This window comes from Theropithecus gelada, chromosome 4 (genome assembly GCF_003255815.1).
Source record: "Theropithecus gelada isolate Dixy chromosome 4, Tgel_1.0, whole genome shotgun sequence".
NCBI lineage: Eukaryota > Metazoa > Chordata > Mammalia > Primates > Cercopithecidae > Theropithecus > Theropithecus gelada.
Genome location: NC_037671.1, coordinates 84,268,654 through 84,279,562, shown reverse-complemented (window position 1 = coordinate 84,279,562; position 10,909 = coordinate 84,268,654). Strand labels below are relative to the sequence as shown.

Below are 10,909 nucleotides of genomic sequence, written 5' to 3'. Positions count from 1 at the left end.
TTCATGAGGGATGAGCCCTAGATCTTAAAGATGAACCTGGCTGTCCATCACTGAGCCAGACATTCATTCAACATTGTCCATTCACACATTGCTTCAGAGCAAGGCCTGGGCTCATTTTCCTTTGACTTATATGGGCAGCTTATTCTCTTTTATGCTGCTTACAAGGCTGAGGATGACAGTACTACACTTTCCCCTCAACTGATATAAAGTCAATATTCTTTCTCAGACACTGATGACCTGTGACCTGTAGCCCTTTTTTACTTTGAACAACCTAAATAAGCATTCATGTGAAGTTTCCATTACATTTTGCCACTCATTCTCACTTGCACCCATTCTCCATCTTGACCTCATTTGGGTATTTTCTGTGATTTCAAATGAAATCTTCACGTTTTATTTCCCCATTTAACGCAGCAGCAGATCCCATGAGCCAAGCTTGATGGATCAAACCTTTATATATATATACCCACATATATACACATATATATGTATATACGTATATATGTGTATGTGTCTATATCTCAGTGCTGCATTGTACCTAACTTCCACAACATCTTTCTAAAACTGGATCCCTTCTGTTGGTACATTGGCAGATGAATTGAAATCAAATGTTCCACCCTGAATTGCCTCTGGAACAAGGCTAGGGTCTTCATCAATATCATCTGAAGAGAAGAACTGATCAGTGATCTCACAGGCCAATTTGTAGATGTCTTCATTTTCATGATTTTGAAGTTGTTTAATTTTCTCCAGCCCTCCATCTTCTTCTATAAGACTGCCTGGCTGGGCGTGGTGGCTCACGCCTGTAATCCTAGCACTTTGGGAGGCCGAGCTGGGTGGATCACGAGGTCAGAAAATCAAGACCATCCTGGCTAACATGGTGAAACCCCGTCTCTTCTAAAAATACATAAATTAGCTGGGCATGGTGGCACGTGCCTGTAATCCCAGCTACTCAGGAGGCTGAGGCAGAAGAATTGCTTGAACCAGAGAGTTGGAGATTGCAGTGAGCCGAGATCGCATCACTGCACTCCAGCTTGGAGACAGAGTGAGATTCCATCTCAAATAAAATAAATAAATAAATAAATAAATAAATAAATAGTCTATGGTTTATGCCTTATCTTTGGCCATTTTTAGTATATTACTTAGTCCATTGAGTACTACTTGCACAACTTGTGAATCTTTTTTTTTTGACCTTTGATTTTTTTTTTTTAAATTGTACTTTAAGTTCTAGGGTACAAGTGCACAACATGCAGGTTTGATACATAGGTATACATGTGCCATGTTGGTTTGCTGCACCCATCAACTCATCATTTACATTAGGTATTTCTCCTAATGCTATCCTTCCCCCAGCCCCCAACCCCCTGACAGGCCCCAGTGTGTGATGTTCCCCGCCCTGTGTCCAAGTGTTCTCATTGTTCAATTCCTACCTATGAGTGAGAACATGTGGTGTTTGGTTTTCTGTCTTTGTGATAGTTTGCTGAGGATGGTTTCCAGCTTCATGACCTCATTCTTTTTTATGGCTGCATAGTATTCTATGGTGTATATGTGCCACATTTTCTTAATCCAGTCTATCATTGATGGGCAGTTGGGTTGGTTCTAAGTCTTTGCTATTGTGAATAGTGCCGCAATAAACACACATGTGCATGTGTCTTTATAGTAGCATGATTTATAATCCTTTGGGTATATACCCAGTAATGGGATTTCTGGGTCAAATGGTATTTCTAGTTCTAGATCTTTGAGGAATCGCCACACTGTCTTCCACAGGGGTTTAACTAATTTACACTCCCACTAACAGTGTAAAAGTGTTCCTATTTCTCCACATCCTCTCCAGCACCTGTTGTTTCCTGACTTTTTAATGATCACCATTCTAATTGGCATGAGATGGTATCTCATTGAGGTTTTGATTTGCATTTCTCTGATGACCAGTGATGATGAGCACTTTTTCATGTCTGTTGGCTGCATAAATATCTTCTTTTGAGAAGTGTCTGTTCATATCCTTTGCCCACTTTTTGATGGGGTTGTTTGTTTCTTCTTATAAATTAGTTTGAGTTCTTTGTAGATTCTGGATATTAGCCCTTTGTCAGATAGGTAGATTGCAAAAATTTTCTCCCATTCTGTAGGTTGCCTGTTCACTCTGATGGTAGTTTCTTTTGCCATGCAGAAGCTCTTTAGTTTCATTAGATCCCATTTGTCAATTATGGCTTCTGTTGCTGTTGCTTTTGGTGTTTTAGACATGAAGTCCTTGCCCATGCCTATGTCCTGAATGGTATTACCTAGGTTTTCTTCTAGGGTTTTTATGGTTTAGGTCTAACATTTAAGTCTCTAATCCATCTTGAATTAATTTTTGTATAAGGTGTGACCTCTGAACTTTTCATTGGCCTCCTGTTCCCCAAAGGGTACCCTGCTTCTGCTGGCTTAATGTCTCAGAATTTTGGTGTCATTGTTTTCAGACACCACTTTGTCATCCACTGTCTGGCAGGTGGTGGTCTTTTGGATGGTTTGCATGGAGTTACTGCTGTCCAGGGCATCACGAAGATTGAAATCCTCACCATCTTCCAGCAGGCGGTGGTTGGTGGCGATCTCAGCCTCCAGCTTGACTTTGATGTTGAGCAGGGCCCCATACTCCTTGGCCTGGCCCTGTCCCTCTGCCTGGGTCTGTGCCAGCTCTGACTCCAGGTGCAGCAGGATCCCGCTGAGTTGCTCCATCTGCAGGGTGTAGCGGGCCTCCATCTTCCTCAGGCTGTTCTCCAAGCTGGCCTTCAGATTTCTCATGGAGCCCAGGTCGATCTCCAAGGACTGGACTGTATGTCTCAGCATCATGAGCATCATCTCAGCAGCTCCAACCTCAGCAAACTGCGTGGTGACCACTGTGGTGCTCTCTTCAACTGCTGAGATCAGTACTTGTCCTGCTCCTCTCAGTTCTTCTGAGCCAGCTTGTCATATTGGGCCTGGATGTCTGCCATGATCTTGGTGAGGTCCTGAGATTTGAGGGCATCTACCTCCACAGTCAAACCAGAGCTGATAATCTGGGCTTGTAGGCTTTTTACTTCCTCTTCATGGTTCTTCTTCATGAAGAGCAGCTCCTCCTTGTGGCCTCGATCTCTGTCTCCAGCTGCAGCTGAGTAATATTGGTGTAATCAATGACCTTGTGGAGCTCATGGATGTCGCTCTCCACAGACTGGCACATGGTCAGCTCTGTCTCATACTTGACTGTAAAGTCATCAGCAGCAAGATGGGCATTGTCAATCTGTAGAATGATGTGGGCATTGTCCACAGTATTTGTGAAGATCTGAGCCCTCAGATCTTCCTCGATGGTCTTGAAGTAATGGCTCCAGTCTCTGACCTGGAGTCCCTTCTTCTCCAGGGGCTCCTGGATTTTGCTCTCCTGTTACCGATTCTTGGTCTCCAGGTTCCTCACTCTGTCTAGGTAGGAGGCCAGGAGGTCATTCAGGCTTTGCATGGTCTCCTTCTCGTTCTGGATGCCTCCCATTCCTGTCAGACCCCCGGCCATCCCTGCAGACAGACCCCTGGACCCTATGCTGCCCTGGAAGCTGGTGGAGTGGGACGGGGAGATCTGGGAACCAGAGCCCCTGGTGCCTGCATAGATGCTGGCCATGCTGCTCACTGTCCAGGTGTCCCAGGGACTGGTAGTTGGTGGAGAAAGTGGTGAAGTTCATGCTCTCTGGGGAGGAGAGTGAGAGGACAGGACTCAGGCTTTGTGGATGACCACTTTTGCATCTTTTACAGTCAACAAGTTGCAAAAAGGTGGGATAACATTTTGCTGGATAAGGTAAGCCACTTGCTATTTCCTTCCACTAATTTTTAAGTTACTTTTGGCCCAAGTAGCTTCTTTCTGAATGCCTAAATCCCCTTATCCAAAAGGTATATTATCACTGGTACAAGATTGGCATCAATCACTGCCCGTACCTGCTGCTGACTTCCTGCAGTGATTTTAGAGAGGAACCATACTGCTTCTTTATTAATTTTCTTGTTGGGATGTATCAGGAGTGCTGGGAAGTGTGAAAGGGCATCACAGTTCAAAACTACTTGTATTTGCTTATCAGTTCCAGTAACAATGTTGCCCACAGCTCGAAGTGCAGCAGTCTAAACTTTAACATCCTGGTGGCTGAGGAAGCCAAATGAGGAACTATTCCAGAGTCTATTACCATCTGTATTTGTTAATTATCAGCATCAGTAAGGTAAGAGAGGATCAAGACTGTATCTACCAATAAATTTACGTCTGTGTGATAAACTAAAACACAAAGGGCTGGAAGAATCTCCTGAATGGTTGCCATTGGTGGTGGTGGGTCTTGGTAGTGACATAAGTTGACCATAACCCAAGTAAGGTTTCTTAAGAATGTTATCGGAATAGATGGACTTATGAAGGAAAGTAAAGGTTTCACAACTCCAGGACTTATGACATAATCTCTACACTGGGGCCCATCACCTGTGATATTTCCCAATGCTCACACTGTTTGCTCACAGACATTCTGATGGGGTGAATGGAGAAGCCTCAGGAAAAGTGGCACAGCATTGGACTGAGCTACTGCTTGAGTTTGTTCAGAAGTTCCACGTACAATGTTTGTCAAAGCCCATGCAGCTTCAAACTGTGAAGAAGGATTGCCATCTCTTTCCAGACAATGGACTAAAATGGCCAATATTCCAGATTTTTTAAAGTCATCAACTGGTGGATTTCAATCACTGAATAAAAGCTTCCTGGCAGCTTGAACTGCACTTAATTGAATTCGTTGGTTATCACTTGAAGCATTTTGAACAATAGCTTCTAGAGAGTTATTTTGCACTCTATAATCACCATCTATATCAGAGTCTTCACAGATACCTTCATGTGGTACATTCCTTCTCTTTAAGAGATGTTCATCTCTTTTATTCTTCCTTAATTTAACTACAAGGTCTGCGGGATCCGCACCAACTACTGTGCTGCACTGACACTTCCAGGTGCCGGGTGCCACCTGAGCTGCTGTGTAAGCGGCACCTCCGCTTCCTTCTTCCTCCGCCGCTTCCTTCTTCCTCTGCCACTTCCTTCTTCCTCCATTGCGGCCTTCTCCTCTCCCCGCCTCCCTCCCCCACCCTCCCACCAGCTGAGTTGGGGAGGCAGCCTCGATCTTGCCATATTTTCTTTATCCAGTCTATCATTGATGGGCATTTGTGTTGGTTCCAAGTCTTTGCTATTGTGAATAGTGCTGCACTAAACATAACGTGTGCATGTATCTTTATAGTAGAATGATTTACAATCCTTTGGGTATATACCCAGTAATAGGATGGCTGGGTCAAATGATATTTCTGGTTCTAGATCCTTGAGGAATCACCACACTGTCTTCCACAATGGCTGAAGTAGTTTACACTCCCACCAGCAGTGTAGAAGCGTTCCTATTTCTCCACATCCTTTCCAGGATCTATTTCCTAACTTTTAAATGATCGCCATTCTAACTGGCATGAGATGGTATCTCATTGTGGTTTTGATTTACATTTCTCCAATGACTCGTGATGATTAGCTTTTTTTTTCATATGTTTATTGGCCACATAAATGTCTTCTTTTGAGAAGTGTCTGTTCATATCCTTCACCCACTTGATTCTATAGTTTTTAATCTCCCTCAGGTGTCCAGTATGGCTTGTGTTCAGTTTGAGAGGCAGAAGTCAGCACCTGAGGAGGCCTCTGGGCTGGCAGTGCTGTGTTTGCACTCAGGTCATCCGGACCTGATGACTGTATTCCCCTCAGGTTCGCTACAGACTGATGTGTACATCACAGGTGAATTGGTTTGTTTTCAGTGAGAAATATCCCTGGGGGAGGCTGGACACCTGAAAGTTGGCAAATGCTTTCACTCCCCGAAAATTGCTTGGCAGATATGGAAGCACAGACTCGAGATACAGAAACATAAAAAATTTTGTTTTGTTTGGAGGGTTTTTCTTTAGTCCTCAGACTTCCTTTTTTTTTTTTTTTTTTTTTTTTTTTTTTTAAATAATTCAGTTATTTTCCTCCTTAACAGGACTGAACAAACCTTGACAAATTCTTAACGTTTAATTAAAGAGTTAGTTCACATATGCTTTCTTCAGGTATGCTGATGCCACTAACAAGATTAAAGATTTTGTTAACGTTTCATCAAGACTAAATTATTTTTTCCAGTGTTCTTCCTTTGGTTTTTGATGTGGAGATACAAGCCTTCTGCAGATTGCTGAGGTCATTTGCCATGTGTTGCTTTCAACCAGTTTAACTCTTGGAATTCAGGGATTTCTATCTCCCCATGTACTAACCATAGCCTGTCTTTGCAATATTAATTAAAGTGAATGATAGTATATTTTGTTTTGAAAATTTCACAACACAACCAGCAATAATAAGATACCAAAAACAGGCTAGAAAACATCTGCCTTAGAATAATTGTAAAATGATTTAAAAACTTTTTATTCGGGAACTCAAATGGTATATTAAAACCTGTTATAAGTTATAATGGAAACAATATTGCACTTATAAGGGCAAAATAAGCAAAGTGTCAAAACGCAGTTAAGAAACATCCCGAAAAACACAAAAGTGGACTTGATCAAATGGGAATGCATATCAAGTTTTGGATAGAAAGACTAAACATCACCAAGTTGTCAATTGTAAGTTAATCTATAAATGTAATATTATTCCAATAAGAGTATCATAAGTTTCTGTAAAAAGGAACAAAGAAGGAAGAATATACAGGAAAATCCTGAAAAAGAAGAATAATGAGAAGGATACATTCTTTCAGATATTGTTTAAAACTTAGTTAAAATATTCAAAACATATTATAAAGTTGCTATAATTAAAGTAGCGTAGTGTTTGCTCACAGAGAATGGGACAGAATATGGGTATGGAGAATATGATACAAGCAGCATCTGAGTTCAGTAGGGGAAAAGATAGAATTTTGTTTATTTTGTTAATTTGAAATAATTTCAAAGTTACCCAAAAAACTTGCAAGAATAGTATAAAGAACCCCCAAATAATCTTTGGCAAGATTTGCCAATTTTAAACATTTTGTCACATTTATTTTATCTCTCTGTCTCTTTCTCTCTACACACACACACACACAGACACACACACATATTTTATGTATTTTTGGAACCATTTGAGAATAGTTGTATATATCATGCCCCTTTACCTGTTGATATTTCAGTGTATATTTCCTAAGAGCAAGAATATTCTCATATATATTCACAGTGCGGTGAATTATCAGCTTTGGGACATTCAATATCGACATAGCACTTTAATATACAACCCATATACTAGTTCTGACAATTCTCCCAACAGTGTCCTTTACAACATTTCCCCCTGCCCCCACAAGTACAATATGGAAACTGGAACCATATATTGCTTTCATTTGTCATATCTCTTTAGTTGCCTTTCTTTGTCTTTTTCCATTCCTATATTGCTATATTTTTGGAAAATGCAGGCCAGATGGCACATCCAGACTATAGAATGTTATTCAACACTAAAAAATGAGCTATCAAGCCATGAAAAGACATGGGGGAAACTTAAATGCATATTACTAAGGGAAAGAAGCCAATTTGAATAGGATACACACTGTATGATTCCAAGTATATGGCATTCTAGAAAAGCAAAACTATGGAGACAATAAAAAGATCAGTTGTTGCCATGGATTGGGATGGGGGAGGGATAAATAGAGCACACAGGATTTTTAGAGCAGTGGTACTGCTCTGAATGATACTGCAACGATGAATACATGTCATTATTCATTTGTTCAAGATCATGGAATATAGAACACTAATAAGGTTTGGCTCTGTGTCCACACTCAAATCTCATGTTGACTTGTAATCCCCATGTGTCAGGGGAGGGACCTAGTGGGAGGTGATTGGATCATGGTGGGGCAGATTTCCCCCATGCTGTTCTGGTGACAGTGATGAAGTTCTCTTGAGATCTCTGATGGTTTAAAAGTATGGCATATTCCCCCTCACTCTCTCTCTCTGTCTCTCCTGCTCCACCTTTGTAAATAGGTAGGTGCTTCCCTTTGCCTTCCGCCATGATTGTTAAGTTTCCTGAGGCCTTCCAGTCGTGGTTCCTGTTAAGCCTGCAGAATTGTGAGTGAATTAAACCTCTTTTCTTTATAAATTACCTAGTCTTAGGTAGCTATTTATAGCAATGTGAGAATGGACTAATGCAAACGCCAAGAGTGAACTCTAATCTAAAAATATGGACTTTGGGTGGTAATGATGTGTCAATGTAGGTTCATCTATTCTAACCAATGTACCACTTTGAAGGGAGAGGGTCTGTTGATAATAGGGGAGGCTAGGCATGTGTGGGGGCACAGGGTATAAAGAAAATCTCTATATCTCTCTCTCAATTTTGCTGTGAACATAAAATAGCTCTTAAAAATAAAGTTTTTTATTGTTTTTATTTTTATTTTTTATTTTGAGAGGGAGTCTCGCTCTGTTGCCCAGGCTGGAGTGCAGTGTCATGATCTCGGCTCACTGCAAGCTCCACCTTCCAGGTTCAGGCCATTCTCCTGCCTCAGTCTCCCGAGTAGCTGGGACTACAGGCACCCGCCACCTCACCCGGCTTATTTTTTGTATTTTTTTAGTAGAGACGGGGGGTTTCACCATATTAGCCAGGATGGTCTCGACCTCCTGAGCTCGTGATCTGCCTGCCTCAGCCTCCCAAAGTGCAGGGATTACAGGCATGAGCCACCGCGCCTGGCCAAAAATAAAGTTTTTTTAATGTAAAAATATACATGACAGTAATTTTAAAGAATGATCCTCAAGTTTTGGTTTCTATGATGTTTCCTCATGATTAGATTTGGTTTTTACTTTATTTTGGTGGGAGACGAAATCCAAAATAGACAAGTATTAGGATAACAGGGTAGCCATGTGGAAAAAGATACACCCAGGATAAATTCTAAAAGTATTTGAGATTTGCCATAAAAATGAACCTATACAATTATCAGATAAAAACATGGATGAATTTCTCTATAACTTTGGAATGAGAAAAAAAATTTTATGATGATTCAAAATATATAAGCAATATAAGTTTATAAACATGGAACAAAAAATTGTTTTTGTGCCCCTGCCCCCCAGATAAAGTAAAACGGCAAACTGGCACAATATTTGCAACTTCTAGCACAGATAAAGGATTAATATTCTATTATTTCAAGGGCTTCTAAATACAAAAAGAGACCAGCAATTCTACAGAAAAACAAATGACATATTGATAACTCACAGCAATTTAAATAGCCTTTAGAAATGTGAAAAGATAGTCTTATTTATAATAAAAGAAATGTAAATTAAAACTATACTAAGATATAACCTCAGCTATCACGTTGGCAACAATTCAAAAGTTTTACTTTAAATTCTGTCAGTTTGTGGAGAAATAAGTACTCAGGAATTTTGGGTGGGAATGCAAACTATTGCAGACTTTTGACAATATCTAGCAAAATTATATATGTACTTATTTTTTTGCCAAGCAATTTCACCTCTCGAAATCTATCCTGAAGACAAAAATGAGCTCCCCAAATGTGGCACAAAACAATTTATTAATGTAATGTTTGTAACCAAAAGGTTAGAAACAACCTGTGTCCATAATAGAGGACTTGTTGGATAAAGTTTGGAACAGTCACTCGGTGGAGTGCTATGTAGTTATACAAATAAATGAGGAGTGCTATACAACTATAAAAAAGTAAAGTAAGTGAGTATGTTTATATACTTTCATGATCACTAGGGTATATTGTTAATATATTTTTAAGTGAAAGCAGCAAAGATAAGAAAAGTGATCAAAGAAAGGAATATATATATATACACACATATATTGTCTAATATAAATTTGAATAATAGGATACTCAGAAATGAAAAAAAGTCACTTAAATTATGTTTGAATCTGTAGATTTGACTTTGAAACTATGTATATATTTTATGTAGTTATGAATAAAGTAAAATTTAAAAATAAATCTATAAAATAGCAAATAAAAAGTAAAACCAATGAATCCAATTGAGTATCAAGTTGATGACATCACCACATGAAGGTCTATTCCAAGAGACTTTAAAACCCAATACTTTACAACATATCCCTAGTGGTATATACACTTAAGGACTATAAGGATGCATACAAAATCTAGGCTATATATTGTTATTGTGTTCTTAATAATAGTATTGTTATTCTGAAACTCTTATGCATGAGATTATAGAACAAAGAGAATAATTACTTAAATGTTTATGGTTAACTAGTATTTTTTAGCATAAGAGAAAAGAGATATAAATATAAAATCAAAGAGCTTAAGTAAAAACCCTATTATTGTACATTTAAATACAAAATATCAGTATTCAGCCTAGGAAACATTGTGGGACCCCCACCTTTATTTAAAAAATATTAGCCAGGTAGGGTGGTGCTGCTCTGGAGGCTGAGGCAGGAGGATCACTTAAGCCTGAGATGTTGAGGCTGCAGTGAGCCATGATAGCACCGCTGCACTCCAACTTGGGTGACAGGGTGAGACCCTATCTCAAAAAAAAAAAAAAAAAAAAAAAGAAAAAATATCAGTAAAAATGTATGGTATATATTTTTAAAAAAACATTGTCTAGGGGCTGGGCACAGTGACTCATGACTGTGATCCTAGCACTTTGGGAAACTGAGGCAGGAGGACTGCTTGAGTCCAGGGGGGTTCAAGGCCAGCCTGAGCAAATTGGAGAGATCCCACCGCTACAAAAAATAAAAAACAGCAGAGTATGGTGATATGTATCTGTAGCTCTAGCTACTTGGGAGGCTGAAGCAGAAGGATTTCTTGAGGCCAGGAGATAGAGGCTGCAGTGAGCCTCATTCACGCCACTGCACCCCAGTTTGGGTGACATAGCAAGACTTTATCTCAAAAAGCATATTTTCTAGCTTTGTCTATTGAGAATCTCAAGAAAAAATGACCAATCCAGTAGCACGGAGAAA

At 39.8% G+C, this 10,909-nt stretch overlaps 2 pseudogenes across 1 annotated transcript; both read right to left on the bottom strand.

Moving 5' to 3' along the window:
• Positions 1 to 555: 555 nt before the first annotated feature.
• LOC112623275 lies at positions 556 to 4,888 on the bottom strand (annotated as a pseudogene). The gene is made up of 3 exons (XR_003119115.1): positions 3,730 to 4,888; positions 1,097 to 1,169; positions 556 to 775 (listed from the first exon to the last, which is right to left on the bottom strand). The product of XR_003119115.1 is annotated as an importin subunit alpha-3-like (transcript).
• On the bottom strand, positions 2,410 to 3,701 carry LOC112623276 (annotated as a pseudogene).
• Positions 4,889 to 10,909: the final 6,021 nt, after the last annotated feature.